Here is a 21,700-nt window from a genome sequence, read left to right as displayed (position 1 = left end):
TTTTGCTTCTTGGGACACTGGCATCAGTACTGGGACAGGAGAGAGCTGTTCCGTTGGGACGGAGTTCACTTGGCCAGTGCTGGGACTAGAATCCTGGTGAATCGAATAACTAGGGCTGTAGAGAGGGCTTTAAACTAATTAGTGGGGGGGAGGTTTTAAGAGAGCGAAAAATAAAAATGACAGCGGAGAAGGCAATAGAGCAAGGTAGCAGTGGGGGAATTAAAAACCAGAGCGTGTCAGGAAGGGACAGAATGTATAATGATAAAGGTAAAGTAGTAAAAGGGGTAAAAGCAGGAATAAATTGTCAGAAAACATATTTGAAAGTTCTTTATCTGAATGCACGCAGCATTCATAACAAAATTGACGAGTTGACGGTACAAATAACTACACATGGGTATGATCTGGTGGCCATTACAGAAACATGGCTGCAAGATGATCATGACTGGCAACTAAACATACAAGGGTATTTGACAATTAGGAAGGACAGACAGGAAGGAAAGGGAGGTGGGGTTGCTATGTTAATCAAGGATGGAATCACTGCAATAGTCAGAAATGATATTGGGTCAAAGGATCAGGATAGTGAAACAGTTTGGGTGGAGATAAGGAATAATAAGGGGAAAAAGTCACTAGTGGGCGTAGTCTATAGGCCTCCTAACAGTTGCAACTCTGTTGGTCGGAGTATAAATCAGGAAATAGTTGGGGCTTGTAATAAGGGAACAGATATAATCATGGGGGATTTTAACTTTCATATTGACTGGACTAATCAAATTGGGCAGGGCAGCCTTGAGGAAGAGTTCATAGAGTGTATTAGGGACAGGTTCCTTGAGCAGTATGTAACTCAACCAACCAGGGGGCAGGCAATCTTAGACCTGGTCCTGTGTAATGAGACAGGATTAATAAAAAATGTCCTAGCAAAGGATCCCCTTGGAATGAGTGACCATAATATGGTGGAATTCCAAATTCAGTTTGAGGGTGAGAGAGTTGCATCTCAAACCAGCGTATTGAGCTTACATGAAGGAGACTATGAAGGTATGAGAGTAGAATTGACTAAAGTGGACTGGGAAAAAAGATTAAAGTGTAAGACGGTACAAGAGCAGTGGTCTACATTCAAGGAGATATTTCACATCTTTCAAGATAAATATATTCCACTGAGGAAAAAGGGAAGTAAAAGAAAAGACAGCCATCCATGGCTTAGTAAAGTAATAAAGGATAGTATCCAACTGAAAACAAGGGCATATAAAGTAGCCAAATCTAGTGAGAGGATAGAAGATTGGGAAGAATTTAAAAGCCAGCAAACAATAATAAAAGATTAATTAAGAAAGGGAAGATAGATTATGAAAGTAAACTAGCAAAAAATATAAAAACAGATAGCAAGAGTTTCTACAGCTATATAAAAAGAAAAAGGGTGGCTAAAGTGAACGTTGGTCCCTTAGAGGATGGGACCGGGAAACTAGTGGTGGGGAACATGGAGATGGCAAAGACGCTGAACAAATATTTTGTATCAGTCTTTACAGTAGAGGACACTAAAAATATCCCAACACTGGACAAACAGGGGGCAATGGGGGGGGGGGAAGAGCTAAACACGATTAAAATCACTAAGGAAATGGTTCTCGGTAAAATAATGGGACTTAAGGCGGATAAATCCCCCGGACCTGATGGCCTACATCCTAGGGTCTTGAGAGAAGTGGCGGTAGGGATTGTGGATGCATTGGTGATTATTTTCCAAAACTCCCTGGACTCAGGAAAGGTCCCGGCAGATTGGAAAACTGCTAATGTAACACCCTTATTTAAGAAGGGAAGTAGACAAAAAGCTGGAAACTACAGACCAGTTAGCCTAACATCTGTGGTTGGCAAAATGTTGGAGTCCATTATTAAGGAAACAGTAACAGAGCATTTGAATAAACATAATTTAATAGGACAGAGTCAGCATGGTTTTATGAAGGGGAAGTCATGTTTGACAAATTTGCTCGAATTCTTTGAGGACGTAACATACAGGGTGGATAAAGGGGAACCAGTGGATGTAGTGTATTTGGACTTCCAAAAGGCATTTGACAAGGTTCCACACAAAAGATTACTGATCAAGATAAAAAATCACGGGATTGGGGGAAATATACTGGCATGGGTGGAAGATTGGCTATCTAACAGAAAACAAAGAGTTGGGATAAATGGTTCGTTCTCGGGCTGGCAATCAGTAACTAGTAGTGTTCCACAGGGATCAGTGCTGGGACCCCAACTCTTTACAATTTATATTAACGATTTGGAGGAAGGGACCGAGTGCAACATATCCAAGTTTGCCGACGATACAAAGATGGGAGGGAAAGCAGTGAGTGAGGAGGACATAAAAAACCTGCAAAAGGACATAGACAGGCTAAGTGAGTGGGCAGAGATTTGGCAGATGAAATATAATATTGGAAAGTGTGAGGTTATGCATTTTGGCAGAAAAAATCAAAGAGTAAGTTATTATCTAAATGGAGAGAAACTGCAAAGTGCTACAGTACAAAGGGATCTGGGGGTCCTGGTGCATGAAACACAAAAAGTTAGTATGCAGGTGCAGCAGGTGATCAGGAAGGCCAATGGAACCATGGCTTTTATTGCAAGGGGGATGGAGTATAAAAACAGGGAAGTCTTGTTGCAGTTATACAAGGTATTGGTGAGGCCACACCTGGAATACTGCATGCAGTTTTGGTTTCCATATTTAAGAAAAGATATACTTGCTCTCGAGGCGGTTCAGAGAAGGTTCACTCGGTTGATTCCGGAGATGAGGGGGTTGACGTATGAGGAAAGGTTGAGTAGGTTGGGCCTCTACTCATTGGAGTTCAGAAGAATGAGAGGTGATCTTATCGAAACATATAAGATTGTGAGGGGGCTTGATCGGGTGGATGCGGGGAGGATGTTTCCACTGATGGGTGAGACTAGAACTAGGGGGCATAATCTTAGAATAAGGGGCTGCCCTTTCAAAACTGAGATGAGGAGACACTTCTTCACTCAGAGGATAGTAAATCTATGGAATTTGCTACCCCAGAGAGCTGTGGAAGCTGCGACATTAAATAAATTTAAATCGGAGATAGACAGTTTCCTAGCAGATAAGGGAATTAGATGTTATAGGGAGAGGGCAGGGAAGTGGACGTGAGTCTGGGTTCGGATCAGCCATGATCCTATTGAATGGCGGAGCAGGCCCGAGGGGCCGTATGGCCTACTTCTGCTCCTACTTCTTATATTCTTATGTTCTTATCATCCTCAATCTTTTTTGAACATTCTCCAGTGTCTCTATATCCTTTTTGTAATATGGGGACCAGAACAGAGCACTGTGCTCTAAGGGTGGCCCAACCAAGGTTCGATCAAGTCTAACATAACTTCTCTGTTTTTGACTGTCGAGTTAAATTCTCTCTGACTGCATCTCTCCCTCTCTATCTCCCTCTCTCTACTGACCAAAACAAATTAACTTTACGTGTCAGCTTTGAATGTAGTCCAATCTGTGTTGGTGATAACGCAAAATTAAAGAGAAAAAGTCCAGCTGATAACGGTGCTTAGTACCGGGGGGGGTGGGGGGGGTGGGGGGGGAGATGTGCCCGGGAATAACTGAGCCACGACCTGAAGAAAGTCAGTGTCGATTCAATATCAGCAGTGGGAACACCAGCCAGATAAGAGCCGCGATTCACAGGAGTAAATACTGTAAAGCCCCAAGTAACAGTTTGCATACTGAGGACATTATCAGGAATTTGCATATAATAAAGATTGCACGAACTAGAACATAATTACTACAAGTATCAGGGGGACTGATGAAACCATTCTCCTTACAGAGGGGGTTATCTTCTCAAGGTTTCAGCAATATTACTGATTGCAATTGCTGATTACAATTTCTGATTACAATACAGTTTCTACTAGGAATAGTGGGAGGCTTATTAAAACAAATTATGCTTTTGATTACGAGCTATATATATATATATATATAATATACACAGGAAATATTGCAATTATTTTTTTTAATTCATTCATGAGATGTGGGCGTCGCTGGCAAGGCCAGCATTTATTACCATCCCTAATTGCCCTTGAGAAGGTGGTGGTGAGCCGCCTTCTTGAACCGCTGCAGTCGGTGAGGTGTCGGTGGTCCCACAGTGCTGTTAGGTTATACATTCATGCACAGTAATTGTAGCTATGTTATCCAGAGGCACCCTGGATTCAGCCAGCAAGACTGAAAGGACTGACATTAAAATTAGATTGTGGTTTCTTTAACACCTTCATTGAGACCAATGTAGATTACTAAGCGTAAGCATGACAGAGTGGGTTCAAGTCCCACTCCAGTCACGTGAGCACAAAAGTTTAGGCTGACACTCCAGTGCAGTACTGAGGGAGCGCTGCACTGTCGGCGGAGCAGTACTGAGGGAGCGCTGCACTGTCGGCGGGGCAGTACTGAGGGAGCACTGCACTGTCGGCGGGGCAGTACTGAGGGAGCGCCGCACTGTCGGCAGGGCAGTACTGAGGGAGCGCCGCATTGTCGGCGGGGCAGTACTGAGGGAGCGCTGCACTGTCAGAGGATCAATACTGAGGGAGCACTCCACTGTTGGAGGATCAGTACTGAGGGAGCGCCGCACTGTCGGAGGATCAGTACTGAGGGAGCGCTGCACTGTCGGAGGATCAGTACTGAGGGAGCGCTGCACTGTCGGTGGGGCAGTACTGAGGGAGCACTGCACTGTCGGCGGGGCAGTACTGAGGGAGCGCCGCACTGTCGGCGGGGCAGTACTGAGGGAGCGCCACACTGTCGGCGGGGCAGTACTGAGGGAGCGCTGCACTGTCAGAGGATCAATACTGAGGGAGCACTCCACTGTCGGAGGATCAGTACTGAGGGAGCGCCGCATTGTCAGAGGATCAGTACTGAGGGAGCGCTGCACTGTCAGAGGGGCAGTACTGAGGGAGCGCTGCACTGTCGGAGGATCAGTACTGAGGGAGCGCTGCACTGTCGGAGGATCAGTACTGAGGGAGCGCTGCACTGTCGGAGGGGCAGTACTGAGGGAGCGCTGCACTGTCGGAGGGGCAGTACTGAGGGAGTGCTGCACTGTCGGAGGGGCAGTACTGAGGGAGCGCTGCACTGTCAGAGGATCAGTACTGAGGGAGCGCTGCACTGTCGGGGGATCAGTACTGAGGGAGCGCTGCACTGTTGGAGGTGTTGTCTTTTGGATGAGATGTTAAACCAAGGCCCCGTCTGCCCTCTCAGGTGGACATAAAAGATAGAAACATAGAAACATAGAAACATAGAAGATAGGAGCAGGAGTAGGCCATTCGGCCCTTCGAGCCTGCTCCGCCATTCAATGTGATCATGGCTGATCATCCAAATTCAGTACCCTGTCCCTGCTTTTTCCCCATATCCCTTGATCCCTTTAGCCTCAAGAAATATATCCAACTCTTTCTTGAATATATTTAATGAACTGGCCTCCACCGCCCTCTGTGGCAGAGAATTCCACAGGTTCACCACTCTCTGGGTGAAGAAATTCCTCCTCATTTCAGTCCTAAATGGCTTACCCCTTATCCTTAGACGATGACCCCTGGTTCTGGACTCCCCGGCCATCAGAACCATCCTTCCTGCATCTAGTCTGTCCAGACCTGACAGAATTATATAGGTTTCGATGAGATCCCCTCTCAATCTTCTAAACTCCAGTGAGTATAAGCCCAATCGACACAATTTCTCCTCATACGTCATTCCTGCCATCCCAGGTATCAGCCTGGTGAATCTTCGCTGCACTCCCTCCATGGCAAGAACGTCCTTCCTCAGGTAAGGTGACCAAAACTGCACACAATACTCAAGGCGCGGTCTCACCAAGGCCCTGTACAACTGTAGCAAGACATCCTTGTTCCTGTACTCGAACCCTCTTGCTACGAAGGCCAACATACCATTTGCCTTCTTAACCGCCTGCTGCACCTGCATGCTTACCTTCAGCGACTGGTGCACAAGGACCATCAGGTCTCTTTGCACTTCCCCTTCTCCCAATCTATTGCCATTCAAATAATAATCTGCCTTCCTGTTTTTGCCACCAAAGTGGATAACCTCACATTTATCCACATTATAGTGCATTTGCCATGTTTCTGCCCAATCACCCAACCTGTCCAAATCGTACTGGAGTTTCCCGACATCCTCCTCGCAGCTTACCCTCCCGCCCAGCTTTGTGTCGTCTGCAAATTTGGAGATATTACATCCAATTCCCTCGTCCAGATCATTAATATATATTGTGAACAGCTGGGGTCCTAGGACCGATCCTTGCGGTACCCCACTAGTCACTGCCTGCCACTCGAAAAGCGACCCGTTTATTCCAACTCTTTGCTTTCTGTCCGCCAACCAGTTCTCTATCCAAGTCAATACCTTGCCCCCAATCCCATGTGCCTTAATTTTGCACGCTAATCTCTTGTGTGGGACCTTATCGAAAGCCTTCTGAAAGTCCAAATACACCACATCCACTGGTTCTCCCTTATCTATTTTACCAGTTACACCCTCAAAAAATTCCAGTAGATTAGTCAAGCATGATTTACCTTTTGTAAATCCATGTTGACTTTGTCCGATCCTGTCACTGCTTTCCAAGTGCTCTGCTATTACATCTTTTATAATAGACTCTAGCATTTTCCCCACTACCGATGTCAGGCTTACTGGTCTATAATTCCCTGCTTTTTCTCTACCACCTTTTTTGAATAATGGGGTAACATTAGCTACCCTCCAATCCATGGGTACCATTCCAGAGTCTATCGAGTTCTGGAAGATGATCAGTAATGCATCTATTATCTCTAGGGCCACTTCCTTAAGTACCCTGGGATGTAGACCATCAGGCCCTGGGGATTTATCGGCCTTCAGTCCCATCAATTTTCCTAACACCATTTTCCTACAAATACTGATTTCTTTCAGTTCCTCGCTTTCATCCGACCCTATGTTCCCCGGCATCTCTGGGAGGTTATTTGTGTCCTCCTTTGTGAAGATAGAACCAAAGTATGCATTTAGTTGGTCTGCCATTTCCTTGTTTCCCATTATAAATTCCCCTGATTCTGACTGTAAGGGACCTACGCTTGACTTCACTAATCTTTTTCTCTTCACATATTTATAAAAGCTTTTACAGTCAGTTTTTATGTTCCGTGCTAGCTTACTCTCATATTCTATTTTCCCTTTCTTAATTAATCCCTTTGTCCTCCTTTGTTGACTCCTAAACTGCTCCCAATCCTCAGGATTATTGCTTTTTCTAGCCAATTTATATGTCCTCTCCTTGGATCTTATGCTATCCCTAATTTCCCTTGTTAGCCACGGTTGAGTCACCTTTTTTGTTTTATTTTTACACCAAACTGGGATGAACAAATTCTGTAGCTCATCCATTTGGTCTTTGAATGTTTGCCATTGCCTATCCACCGTCAACCCTTTGAGCGCCATTCCCCACTCAATCCTACCCAACTCGCTCCTCAGACCATCGTAGTTTCCTTTATTTAAATTGAGGACCCTTGTCTCTGTGTCAACTACTTCATTCTCCATCTTAATGAAGAATTCGATCATATTATGATCGCTCTGACCCAAGGGGCCTCGTACAACAAGATTGCTAATTAATCCTTTCTTGTTGCATAATACCCAGTCTAAGATGGCCTGATCTCTGGTTGGTTCCTCGACATATTGGTCCAGGAAACCATCCCGTAAACACTCCAGGAATTCCTCCTCCACAGTATTGTTACTAATTTGGTTGGCCCAATCTATATGTAGATTAAAGTCACCCATGATGACTGCTGTGCCCTTATTGCACGCTTCTTTAATTTCCCTTTTAATGCCATCCCCAACCTCCACCTTACTGTTTGGAGGTCTATATACCACTCCCACTAATGTTTTTTTCCCCTTAGTATTTCTCAATTCTACCCATACAGATTCCACATCATCAGAGCTAATATCCTTCATTACAATTGTATTAATCCCTTCTTTAACCAGTAATGCTACCCCACCTCCCTTTCCTTTTTGCCTATCTTTCCTGAATATCGAATACCCCTGGATGTTGAGTTCCCAGTCTTGGCCATCTTTGAGCCACGTTTCTGTAATCCCAACCAAATCGTATTCGTTTACCTCTATTTGCACAGCCAATTCATCCACCTTATTACAAATGCTCCTCGCATTAAGACACAAAGCCTTCAGGCTTGTTTTTTTAACGCTCTTAAACTTATTAGAATTATTATTTACTGTGGCCACGTTTGATTTAAATCGTTGATTTCTCTGACTGCCACATTTGTTTTTCTCCTTCCTATCTTTTGCTTTTATCCCTGTTTTCCTTTCCTCTGTCTCCCTGCTCCGGTTCCCAACCCCCTGCCATTTTAGTTTAAACCCCTCCGAACAGTGCTAGCAAACCTCCCCGCAAGGATATTTGTCCCGCTCTGGTTCAGGTGCAACCCGTCCGACTTGTACAAGTCCCACCTTTCCCAGAAGCAGGCCCAGTGATCCAGGAAACTAAAGCCCTCCCTCCTGCACCAACTCTTTAGCCACGCATTCATCTGCTCTATCCTCCTATTCCTATACTCACTAGCACGTGGCACCGGGAGTAATCCAGAGATTACAACCTTTGAGGTCCTGCTCTTTAATCTGCTACCTAGCTCCCTAAATTCTTAGACAGAGATCCCATGGCCACTATTTTGAAGAAGAGCAGGGGAGTTCTCCCCAGGGTCCTGGGGCCAATATTTATCCCTCAATCAACATCACTAAAACAGATTATCTGGTCATTATCATATTGCTGTTTGTGGGAGCTTGCTGTGCGCAAATTGGCTGCCGCGTTTTCTACATTACAACAGTGACTACACTTCAAAAAGTACTTCATTGGCTGTAAAGCACTTTGGGGCGTCCTCATGTCATGAAAGGCGGGGGAGAAATGCAAGTCTTTCTTTCTTTTTAGTGCTGGAACACATAGACAGAGTGATAGAAACTAAAATAAATTCTTTTAAAGTTACACATTATTCAAGTGCACTATTATCTCTTAACGTTAAGTATTCTCTCCTATAGCTTTGGTCCAACTGTAGCCATGGACTGACAAACCTCCACAGATGTTTCTCCAAAGTAGATGCTGAAAGAATGGGGACAATCTCCCACCGGTTTCCCCCTCCCTGCATTGTGAAGTATCTAGCCTCTGATTAGCACCTTCCCCACAGCAATGAGGCTGAAATTGGGGATTTAGCATAGGGGTGGGGGTGGTGTCTAACCTGTGTCCCACCATCTGTGGCAGAGCATGCTGGTCCTCCAGTGTGCTGTCCCACCATGATAACCCAGAATAATATTGCCTTCTATTTCCGCCACACCTCCCTTTCCCCGAAAGCGCTGACCCACACAGGGATTCCACAGACACTGGCAGCCCATGATCACTTGTACAAGTGTCCATTCTTCACATTTGGACAGCGAGTGTCAGTAGGCTGCTCCACTAGGGAGGGCATCGTAGCCCAACCTGACCCCGTGTCCGTCAGTTTCCAGCAGGACCCACTTCTGCGGAGCAGAAACGCTGGTGGATTTTGCATCTCACCTTGGCCCGGGAGCCTCTGAGCCCCAATGTAGCAAACCATCCACTGCCCTGCCTGAGATCAGTGAAGTCTGCACAGACCAATGGATCGAAACTGACACATTCTGATTTCTGCGGCTTGGCCCCACACCACTAAGTCATCAGGGAACTTATATTATTGCTTTATAGGAGCCATAATGGCATTACCATCGCCGAATCCCCCACCATCAACATCCTGGGGGTCACCATTGACCAGAAACTTAACTGGACCAGCCACATAAATACAGTGGCAACAAGAGCAGGTCAGAGGCTGGGTATTCTGTGGCGAGGTGGCACGGTGGCATAGTGGTTAGCACTGTTGCCTCACAACGCCAGGGACCCGGGTTCAAATCTGGCCTCGGGTGACTGTCTGTGTGGAGTTTGCACATTCTCCCTGTGTCTGCGTGGGTTTTCTCCGGGTGCTCCGGTTTCCTCCCACAGTCCAAAGATGTGCGGGTCAGGTTGATTTGGCTATGATAAATTGACCCTTAGTGTTAGGGGATTAAATGCGTGGGGTTACGGGGATAGGGTGGGATATGTGTCGGTGCAGGCTCGATGGGCCGAAATGGCCTCTATCTGCACTGTGGGGATTCTGTGATTCTGTGAGTGTCTCACCTCCTGACTCCCCAAAGCCTTTCTACCATCTGCATGGTACAAGTAGGGAGTGTGATGGAATACTCTCCACCTCCCTGGATGAGTGCAACTCCAACAACACTCAAGAAGCTCGACACCATCCAGGACAAAGCAGCCCGCTTGATTGGCACCCCATCCACCACTTTAAACATTCACTCCCTCCACTACCAGCGCACCGTGGCTGCAGTGTGTACCATCTACAAGATGCACTGCAGCAACTCGCCAATGCTTCTTCGGCAGCACTACTCAAACCTGCAACCTCTACCGCCTAGAAGGACAAGGGCAGCAGGCGCATGGGAACATCGCCACCTCCAAGTTCCCCTCCAAGTCACACACCATCCTGACTTGGAAATATATTGTCGTTCCTTCATCGTTGCTGGGTCAAAATCCTGGAACTCCCTCCCTAACAGCACTGTGGGAGCACCTTCACCACACGGACTGCAGCGGTTCAAGAAGGCAGCTCACCACCACCTTCTCAAGGGCAATTAGGGATGGGCAATAAATGCTGGCCTTGCCACGACGCCCACATCCCAGGAATGAATATTTAAAAAATCTTTTAAAAAAAGAATGCTGCTAGCTGGAATTCACTTACCTTAACCTCGTACGGAATAAGCAAAGAGAAGTTTTATAATGAATCCGAGACCATAGTGTGAAACGGGACACATCAGTCAGATTCAGAAATTATCTCGGAGTAGGTAGAGTCTAAACCCATTACAGTATTAGATTCACGGAGACTGAAACATCAAGAGAGAGAGAGAATTTTTATCACCATGTCTGCAATTTCTTATAGCCTGAAAGTTTATAAAATGACTTTGCTATTTTGGTTCAAATTACTTACAGCTAAATGTTTTTTTTTAATATAAGGAGGACAACTGTGAATCATTCCCAGTTCAACACAATCAGTAATGAAATCTCCAATAGCTCTGTAGTACATTTGCAATCTAATATCACAGAACGTACCTCGAACACAAATTAAATTAAAATTCCGAGTGTGTATGATGTGTCTGCTGTAGCATTCTAAGGTGGTAGTCAGTCATTGTATAAAAAAGGGACTTATTTAGGAAACCAAATCTGAAGGATTTTGCCAATTTGTAAACATTGACTTTGTCACAATTGTATGATTATATTTTTTCATTATGTTAAAATCGATCGAATCCCTCTTTCCATACACCATCCCCAACTGGTGTCCTGTGTTACCTCACAGGTTCTTTAGACCAGCAAGGAGAAGTCAGAGGTTCATAAAATTGAAGTCAATGAGAATCAAGGGGAAAACACTCCACTGGCTGGAGTCATACCCAGTACAAAGGAAGATCGTTAAAGTTGTTGGAGGTCAATCATCTCAGCCCCAGGACATCGCTGCAGGAGTTCCTCAGGGCAATGTCCTAGGCCCAACCATCTTCAGCTGCTTCATCAATGACCTTCCCTCCACCATTAGGTCAGAAAGGGGGACGTTCACTGATGACTGCACAGTGTTCAGCGCCATTCACAACTCCTCAGATAATGAAGCAGTCCATGCCCGCATGCAACAAGACCTGGACGACATTCAGGCTGGGGCTGGTAAGTAGCAGGTAACATTTGCACCACACAAGTATCAGGCAATGACTATCTCCAACAAGCGAGAGCCTAACCACCGCTCCTTGACATTCAACGGCATTACCATCGCCGAATCTCCCAGCATCAATATCCTGGGGGTCACCATTGACCAGAAATTTAACTGGATCAGCCATATAAATACTGTGGCTACAAGAGCAGATCAGAGGCTGGGTATTCTGCAGCGAGTGTCTCACCTTCTGTCTCCCCAAAGCCTTTCCACCATCTACAGGCACAAGTAAGGAGTGTGATGGAATACTCTCCACTTGCCTGGATGAGTGCAGCTCCAACAACACTCAAGAAGCTCGACACCATCCAAGACAAAGCAGCCCGCTTGATTGGCACCCCATCCACCACCTTAAACATTCACTCCCTCCACCACCAGCGTACCGTGGCTGCAGTGTGCACCATCTACAAGATGCACTGCAGTGATTTAGCGCGCATGCTGTTAATATCATACAGTGCAGTTTCAAGGAAATTCTTTCATCTGCTATTTTAATAAGCTCTTGCACCATTTATTTCAAAAACAGGTCAGTGTCTTTGTTAAAACAATGAACATAGGAACTTCATGCACACGCGTTCCCGTGTTTGATACTAATATCATGCAGCGTGTTGGGCGGCCAAGGGCGGGGGACGCGGCGGCTGGAGACGGGAGGTCATGTGATGGAACCTCCAGGAATACGTCTGACCAGAGTTGGCACCTGACCCGCTGGCTGCCTCCAATATCAGCGGTGGCCGCCCAGCCAGGGTGTTTACAATGAAGAGCGAGGCTGTTGTGCCAGGAGGTGGACAACATGGTCAGTGGAATGCCAGCCGGCTCCTGGAACCGTTTTAATCATTGGTGGGTATTACATCCATGAATGATTGAGACACGGACAGCAGGAGTTGAACAAAACAAGTCTTTACTGATGGAAGTCAATAGTGAAACTGAAACAACAGAGGCTCACTAGCGCCTTTTATACAGGGGTGGTCACTGCCGGTACTGCAGTCTGAGACCAGTTATTCTCTTAAAGGTACATACACAACAATGGGTTGTTCGGTTTGTTTTTTAAATTGATCACTTTCTTCAACTTTTTTTTAACCCCTATCTGACAACGGCCGTGCTTTGTACTTTTATCATCCTTTTAAACACATTTTCTTCTGTAGCCACACAGCTGCAGGATATTAAGTTCAATAAATGCCACTGTGCTCATGAAGTTAAAACACAGAGTGCAGCAATTCCCTGAGAAATTATCCTCGTGAAACTGTCGATAACCTCCTGAGGGTATTGGCAATGTTGTTCTCCAAAATTTGAAAGGAAGTTTTTTTTCACATCCCTCTTGATTTTTCTCCTCTCCTCCCCTGAAGCTGATGGCTCATGCTGCGAGTTCTGGTATGTCTGAGGGAGCGGCAGATTTCGTTGCCAGCCCCAATCCTCAGAAGTGGAGCTATCATCATTATTTAATCGCTCTTGAAAATCCCTGCAGGGGGTCAATTCATATTTCAAATGAAAAGACGCTTAAATTCCCAGATGAATTGTCTGTTAAAGCAGCTCTAGCGAGGAAAATTACATTGTCTTCATTTGGAGACCTACTGAGATCAGTTAGCTCACTTAGCGTGGAGCCGGGGAAGTTCTCGTCCGAGCCACCTTCCAGTACACAGGGCCATTCACATTTTCCCCCATATAGATGGATGGAGGGTGAAAGCAGGCTGATTCTACACAGGAAAACAGATGTGAATTGATGCAATTGAAGCCGCCTGCGTGGTAATTCCAGAATTAGTGCTTTTCTTTTGGCGTACCTGTATTCCAATTAGCCTCAGCACCCAGCCCCAGAGAGTGGCAGAATCAACAAAGGTGCCTGTTCCTGATCACTGCCCAGTGATCCAAGTATTGGATAAAAACTTGAAGGAGAAAAAATTGCAGGGATATGGGGAAAGAGCGGGGGAGTGGGACTGACTGGATTGCTCTTCGAAAGAGTCGATGGGCCGAATGGCCTCCTCCTGTGCTGTACTATTCTAGGATTCTACGATAACCCCTACTGGGAAGTGCAGTCATGGACTTGGTCGAGGACAGGATCAGGACCACAATCCAATTGCCGCCTGATATATGTTGTCCAGCTCATGTCAGAACATAGGAACAGGAGGAGGCCATTCAGCCCCCTGAGCCTGTTCCGCCATTCAATTAGATCATGGCTGATCTGTATCTTAACTCCTTCTACATGTCTTGGTTCCATATCTCTTAATACCCTTACCCAACAAAAATCTATCAGTCTCAGTTTTGAAATTTTCAATTCACCCCCAGCCTCAACAGCTTTTTGGGGGGAGAGAGTTCCAGATTTCCACCACCCTTTGTGTGAAGAAGTGCTTCCTGACATCACCCCTGAACGGCCTGGCTCTAATTTTAAGGTTCTGCCCCCTTGTTCTGGACCCCCCCGACCAGAGGAAATAGTTTCTCTCGATCTACTTGATCAACTCCTTTAATCATCTTAAACACCTCAATTAGATCATCGCTTAATCTTCTATATTCCAGGGAATACAAGCCAAGTCTGTGCAACCTGTCCTCGGAATTTAACCCTTTTAGCCCCGGTATCATTCTGGTAAATCTGCGCTGCTCCCCCTCCGAGGCCAATATATCCTTCCTGAGGTGCGGGGCCCGGAACGGAACAGAGTGCTCTAAATGGGGTTTGGCCAGAGCTTTATATAACTGTATATACACAGGATTCCATAGGATATACGGCACAGAAACAGGCCATTCGGCCCAACCAGGCCATGCCGGCGTTTATGCTCCACTCGAGCCTCCTCCCGTCTTTCCTCATCTAACTCTATCAGCGTAACCCTCTATTCCCTTCTCCCTCATATGCTTGTCCAGCCTCCCCTTAAATGCATCGATACTATTCGCTTCAACCACTCCCTGTGGCAGCGAGTTCCACATTCTCACCACTCTCGGGAAAGAAGTTTCTTCTGAATTCCCTATTGGATTTCTTGGTGACTATCTTATATCGATGGCCTCTAGTTCTGCTCTTCCCCACAAGTGGAAACATTCTCTCTGTATCCACTCTATCAAAACCTTTCATGATTTTAAAGACCTCTATTAGGTCACCCCTCAACCTTTTTTCAAGTGAAAAGTGACCCAGCCTCTTCATCCTTTCCTGATCTGTATACCCTCGCATTTCTGGTATCATCCTTATAAATCTTCTCTGCACCCTCTCCAGTGCCTCTATATCCTTTTTATAATATGGCGACCAGAACTGTACGCAGTGCTCCAAGTGTGGTCTAACCAAGGTTCGATACAGGTTTAACATAACTTCTCTACTTTTCAATTCTATCCCTCTAGAAATAAACCCTAGTGCTTGGTCTGTAATTTTTTTAATGTATAGTTCCCGCACAAAGAAAGACCATTTGGATAAGGTAGCAGAGGGCTGCAGAGATGTGTCCCAGCACCAGTCATCACCTCAGTGAGAAAAGAGCAAAATATTGGCAGGAACTAAAGTGCAAGGCAAGAGGTCACTGAAGACACAAGTCCCGTTTTTTTTATTGGGAGTGGGAATCGGGCGGGAAATCGCCAAACTAAAGGAATGATCCACGCAACAAGGTAAGTGGTGGGGAGGGTGTTTCGGGAGGAGAATGATGAGAGGGAAGTTGTGGGGGGGAGAGATGAACTCTCGGGACAGACGAGGCCTAAATATTCCTTGTGGGGCCCGGAGGAGCACTCCTGCTGCTCCTGGTCCCACAAGGAACATTCAGGGGTTCTGGCCCCAGATCCTCTTCCCTGCTGCCTTCACCTGGAGGCAAAGCCGCAACAGCTTCCCCGCTTAAGTCACCAGTTAAAATTGCAGTTGGGGGCCTGCTAACGCCATAGTTAAAAGTAGGACTCCACCGGCTTCAGGCGGGCGTCCTTGCTGCCTGCTCAGAAGAGCAGATTAAACTGGAAGACAGAGGGATCGGTGCCGGGCCTTGGTTATCCGGCCGATTTTAAACACCTGTTTTATGCCGGGCAGGTAGAGTTAAAATTGCCGCCAAAATGTAGCGGGAGTCATTAACGCCTGAAAATATGAGTCAGGTAATATTATCGAAGGGCTTCATATCCTGCATTGCCTTAAAACATAGAAACATAGAAGATACGAGAAGGAGTAGACCATTCGGCCCCTCGCGCCTGCTCCGCCATTTAATGAGATCATGGCTGATCATCCAAATTCAGTACCCTGTCCCTGCTTTCTCCCCATATCCCTTGATCCCTTTAGCCTTAAGAAATATATCTAACTCCTTCTTGAATATATTTAATGAATTGGCCTCAACTGCCCTCTGTGGCAGAGAATTCCACAGGTTCACCACTCTCTGGGTGAAGAAATTCCTCCTCATCTCTGTCCTAAATGGCTTACCCCTATCCTTAGACTGTGACCCCTGGTTCTGGACTCCCCCGCCATCGGGAACATCCTTCCTGCATCTAGTCTGTCTAGTCCTGTTAGAATTTTATAAGTTTCAATGAGATCCCCTCTCATTCTTCTAAACTCTAGCGAATATAAGCCTAATCGACCCAATCTCTCCTCATACGTCATTCCTGCCATCCCAGTTATCAGTCTGGTGAATCTTCGCTGCACTCCCTCCATGGCAAGAACATTCTTCCTCAGCTAAGGCGACCAAAACTGCACACAATACTCGAGGTGTCTCACCAAGGCCCTGTACAACTGCAGCAAGACATCCTTGTTCCTGTACTCAAACCCTCTCGCTACAAAGGCCAACATACCATTTGCCTTCTTAACTGCCTGCTGCACCTGCATGCTTACCTTATGCGACTGGTGCACAAGGACACCCAGGTCTCATTGCACTTCCCCTTCTCCCAATCTATTGCTGTTCAGCTAATAATCTGCCTTCCTGTTTTTGCCACCAAAGTGGATAACCTCGCATTTATCCACATTATACTGCATCTGCCATGCATCTGCCCAATCACCCAACCTGTCCAAATCATACTGGAGTTTCTCTGCATCCTCCTCACAGCACACTCGCCCACCCAGCTTTGTCTAATCTGCAAACTTGGAGATATTGGCCCAGAAATTCGTCTCTCCCCGGGTGAGTACGCACGGGGTACTCACCCGTAGGCCGAATGGAATTGCCGGTTTCCTGCATGCACTGCGCATGCGCGGGAAACCGGCACTTCCGATCCTCTGAACGAAGAGGTTCAGCGGTCGAACGCGCGCGCAGGGGAGGCTGCGCGTACGCTTTGAACTTAGGTTTTTTTTACAGGTTTTCCCGGGAGGGTAAGCCTGCAGGATTTACACATTTAAAAAGCAGGCGTAAGGCCTGCTTTTTGCACGGTAAGTGGTCAATTAATTAAAATTAAAACATTTTTTCCACAGGTTTATTATTTTTAAATACTTTAAAGCAAGGTAAGTTTATTTTTAGCCCCATTATAATATAAAATTATTTTTTTCAAAAATTTAAATTGTTTAAAATAGTTATTTAATGTAATTTATAGTTTATTTAAAAAGTGTGATTTAAAAAAAAATTATTTGAAGGTTTACTGCTATTTTGGGCCCGTAGTATTTATAAGTTTTGACAGGTCTACCTGTCAATCTTATGAATGGGCTTTTCCCTCCTCCGATTGGCTGCCCATGGCTCACGTGATCCCAGGGGATGCATCGCAGTAATTATGCCCCTGGGACACGCAAGCACAGCGCGCCGGCAGCTGGGCCAGGCCCCGGAGCAGAATTCCACGGGGCCCTACAGCTCAACTGCCGGCGCGCAAGGTAAGTGAATGTCGGAGGCTTACACCCGCGGGAAGCCCCCGACCCGAATTTCTGGGCCATTACATCTAGTTTCCTCGTCTAGATCATTAATATATACTGTATTGTGAATAGCTGGGATCCTAGCACCAATCCCTGCGGTACCCCACTAGTCACTGCCTGCCACTTGGAAAAAGACCCGTTTATTGCAACTTTTTGCTTCCTGTCTGCCAACCAGTTCTCTATCCAAGTCAGTACCTTACCCCCAGTCCCATGTGCTTTAATGTTGCACGCCAATCTCTTATGCGGGAGCTTATTGAAAGCCTTCTGAAAGTCCAAATACACCACATCCACTGATTCTCCCTTATCTATTCTACCAGTTACATCCTCAAAAAATTCCAGTAGATTAGTCAAGCATGATTAACGTTTGTAAACCCATGTTGACTTTGTCCGATCCTGTCACTGTTTTCCAAGTGCTCTGCTATTACATCTTTTATAATGGACTCTAGCATTTTCCCCACTACCGATGTCAGGCTTACCGGTCTATAATTCCCCATTTTCTCTCTATTTCTTTTAAATAGTGGGGTAACATTAGCTACCCTCCAATCCATGGGAACTGTTCCAGAATCTATAAAATTTTGAAGATGACCAGCAATGCATCTACTATTTTTAGGGCCACTTCCTTAAGTACCCTAGGATGTAAATTATCAGGCCTTGGTAATCTACAGTCAGTGTAAATCTGGTAAACAAAGTAAATCTAGAAAAAAATTACTATTTATGTCATGACATTGGATTGGCTTGTGCCCTTCATACGAAACACAGACTATTAGGAATATTGATATTGATAAAATGCTCTAGCCATGATCTGTAATTAATAATCCATGAAAATGAACTGACTGAGTTGATTAATACTTAATTGAATAACTGCGCTCGTAAATACATCCTGATTGCTTTTCCTGACTGTCTAAATACCTATCAGAACCACTTTCGTGGGGCTGTGCCCCGCACTTTCCCTTTTGCCAGTGTTCTCTCTTCTCAAAGCCGTTTATTTCTGCTGGGTCTCAGTTCTGTGAGTCCTGCTGCCCACTTCAACCAAGTGCCCACCCACCGTCCGCCCGTGAGCCTGAGCAGGGAGCCCACCCCGAGAAGATAAACGTTCGTTCTTGCTGGCCGAGGTACAAGCAGCTCACCTTTAACCCGCTCTTTGATGACAACAGGAAAGGACTGAGTTTCGGTGATGTGTGGTGCACGGGCTCTACTTGGCTGGCTTACAGGTCAGACCAGCCAATGTGAACATATGGATCGGGCATTTGGCAATTATAGGATGCAGTGTTTGATTGCTATAAGCTGATGTAGCACCGACTGAAACATTGGCCCAGAATTTGCATCTCGCAGCATGACCCATTAGTTAGACTTTTTCCTGCACTCCTCAGCTCGGAACTTTTTAACTCCGCAATTTTCCAGGAGTGCGAGCTGATAGCGGCGCAGCAAGGGCAACAGGGCATCTGGGATGTGAGTGAATGGCGGGACCGACAGTCTATCTCCTTAACCAGCGAGGTTTAAGGGTTGAGAAAGAAACAGGAATGATGGAGAAGGAAATCGGGTGAATTAGAGTCAAATCAGGTACAGAAATAAAAATAAAGAGAGGGAAAGAAAGATTGTATTAAGAGAGAGAAAGAGAGAAAAAGGAAAAATAAGAAAAAAATTAATTTTAAAAATCTCTAACAACAATTTATTACCCGTATGAATGAGACTCCACAGTTTCAATTGTTCCTTTTCTGGGCCGGAGAGGTTGAGTGGAATTCCAGGAACATAAATCTCCTCATTAAAAAGGTACTTACTCTGTTAAGTACTAGTCCTAACTTTCTGTTGCGTGTTTAACAAGCATTAAATGCACAAATGCAGCAATTTCTTGAAACACACGGGACGTTAAGGGCAAGATGCCGTTTTTGCGAGATTAATGGCAGCACAATCATCCGCCAACATACGGTGATTGGCGATTCACGGAGTTTCTCATCCTCACCACAAGCTGCTGGCCGATTTACACGTTAATACTGGTGAGCACCATTAAACCCGCTGTTATTTTGGCATCAAATTCTGGCCCATTGTAGTTAAAGCAGATCTGTAGAATAACCTCTAAAACAAAAGCAAAATCCTGCAGAAGCTGTTAATCTGAAATAAAGATAGAAAATTCTGGAAACACTCAACCGGTCAGGCAGCATCTGTGGAGAGAGAAACAGAGTTAATGTTGCAGGTCGATGACTTTTGGAGGAGGCGAGTTTAACCCGACTCGCTCAGCAGAAACCTGGCGGGTGGGCAGTTAAAATCGCCCGGGCTCTTACCTGTCCGAAAGCCGCCAGGATCGCAACATCTGTAATTTTAACCTGCTCTCCTGAGCAGGCAGCAGGAACAGGCGCCCGGAGCCAGCAGGGTCCTTCTTTACATATGCAGGTTGCGGCCCAATGACATCATTGAGACCCGAGTGTAATTTTAACTCAGGCCTGAGCGGGGAATCCACCTGGAGTTAAAATCGGGGCCGTGGTTGGTCCTTTAACAACCTGAAACGTTAACTCTGTTTCTCTCTCTCAACAGACACTGCCTGACCTGCTGAGTGTTTCCAGCATTTTGTGTTTTTATTTCTGTAGAATAACTGGTCTTGTGATCTGGATAATGCCGAGTAGCTGTGATGCTGATCTGCGCCACACTTCGAGCTTTAGCAGGATTGCACTGTCATAATTCTCCTCAGCACCTCTTCCCCCTAGACTAGGGAAGGGAACAAGCACATTAATTCCTGCCTCTGATTGTTATCCATGAATCCCTTGCTGGAACGTGTGTACATGGGCGGATGTCAGGAGACAGCAGGACCAGGCTGCTCTGTGATTCCCTCCATGGTCAGATTGCCTGTGGACTCTCGCCCACAAAGGACGGCCAATTGGCTGAGGTAGCAGGGAGCTGCCAGTGCCCGTGGAGCTGTAACCCAACAAGAGGCAGCAACCTCGAGAGAGAGAAAGGTAGAAAGTTAAGGCTGGGGTGGGGGCGGCAGGGAGTTTATAAGGTGCCATTTGAACCATGAAGAGTGATTTGTCAGTTTAATTGCCAATGGCTGATGGTCCATGAGGATTGCAGCATCAGTTTCCCTCTGGGGTCAAGTCTGCTTTCCCCAAATGACAAAATATAATCAGTGCCAGCTGTTTAACTTGACGCTTTGTCCACATGTGATTTGTTCTTCAGGTCAGCCGTGTGCAAGCGTTCCGTCATTGTTGGCCACAGCGTACAAGAATGGAAGGTCCAAGCCTTTGCCCACTGCCACAGCCTGTCAGCAATTTGCCGTCAAGTTACCCGGGACTTTTCCGCTCACTGATTTCAACGGACGGACAGCGAAACAACAATTTTCCGAATCAGCCCGACAGCGGGGAAGGACTTCCAAAAATCTCCTCGGTAAATCCACCTTCCCGTTAATCTGCATTAGTCCCAAGTTACTGACAGAAACAGCTTGTGATGTTGTGAATCAAAATGTATCTGAGGGGCCGGTGCCAATACTTGCAATGGTTGTGATCCAGAATAATAACAATGTTCTTAATGTCTTTAATTACTGTAGCTAGAAACTGCTAAAGGAAAGATTAAATGGCACAAAGGGATGTTCACGATATTGTAAATGTGTCTAATGCTAAATAAATACAATCAAATTAAAAGAAAATGGTCCTCCTTTCCCCCCCCCTTTCCTTTTGTTTCTCTCTCTCACCTGGCAGCTGTCCTTATCCTGCCAGTACGCTTCACACCTAATCTCAGCTGCCTTTTGTCTCCACGGGCCCATTACCATCTCGTCTGGCTTCTAATACCTTTTATTGTCTCCTTTTCTTCTTTTGTTCGATCGCAGCTTTGCCTTTGATCTTTTCATTTTCTTTCCAGTTTTGAAGAAGGGTTTCAACCCGAAACGTCAACTCAAATTTCTCTCCACAGATGTTGCCTGACCTGCTGAGTTTTTCCAGCATTCTCTGTTGTTATTTGCGAAAATGGTTATGATCCTGGACCAGCAACATAGGTTTATGAGTTCAAATTCCACTATGTTAAGTTGCAAAATTGAATTCAATAAAGTTGGTAATTTGTGAGTTGGCAGCAGGGAAATGAAACAGTGCTGGAGTTTTGTAAAAACCCAACTGGTTCACTTCAGGGTAAGGAGCCATCAACCCTTATTCAAGCTGGTCCACGGGCGACTCCAGTCCTGCACAATGTGATGGACTCGGAATACTCTCCGGG

At 45.8% G+C, this 21,700-nt stretch overlaps 1 long non-coding RNA gene across 1 annotated transcript in view; it reads left to right on the top strand.

The window, feature by feature from the left end:
• LOC147103467 (uncharacterized) overlaps positions 1-21,140 on the top strand; it is a 61,546-nt gene extending 40,406 nt beyond the window's left edge. Inside the window, exon 2 of the long non-coding RNA XR_015073003.1 lies at positions 20,675-21,140. This is a non-coding gene — a long non-coding RNA (uncharacterized LOC147103467). The remainder of the gene's footprint in view (positions 1-20,674) is intronic.
• The last annotated feature ends 560 nt before the right edge of the window (positions 21,141-21,700 follow it).

Source organism: Somniosus microcephalus, chromosome 20, assembly GCF_052327205.1.
Source record: "Somniosus microcephalus isolate GS21.2 chromosome 20, FLI_Smic_1.0, whole genome shotgun sequence".
Classification (NCBI taxonomy): Eukaryota; Metazoa; Chordata; class Chondrichthyes; order Squaliformes; family Somniosidae; genus Somniosus; species Somniosus microcephalus.
The sequence above is the reverse complement of the archived record's forward strand: the minus strand, read 5'-3'. Positions and strand labels throughout refer to the sequence as shown.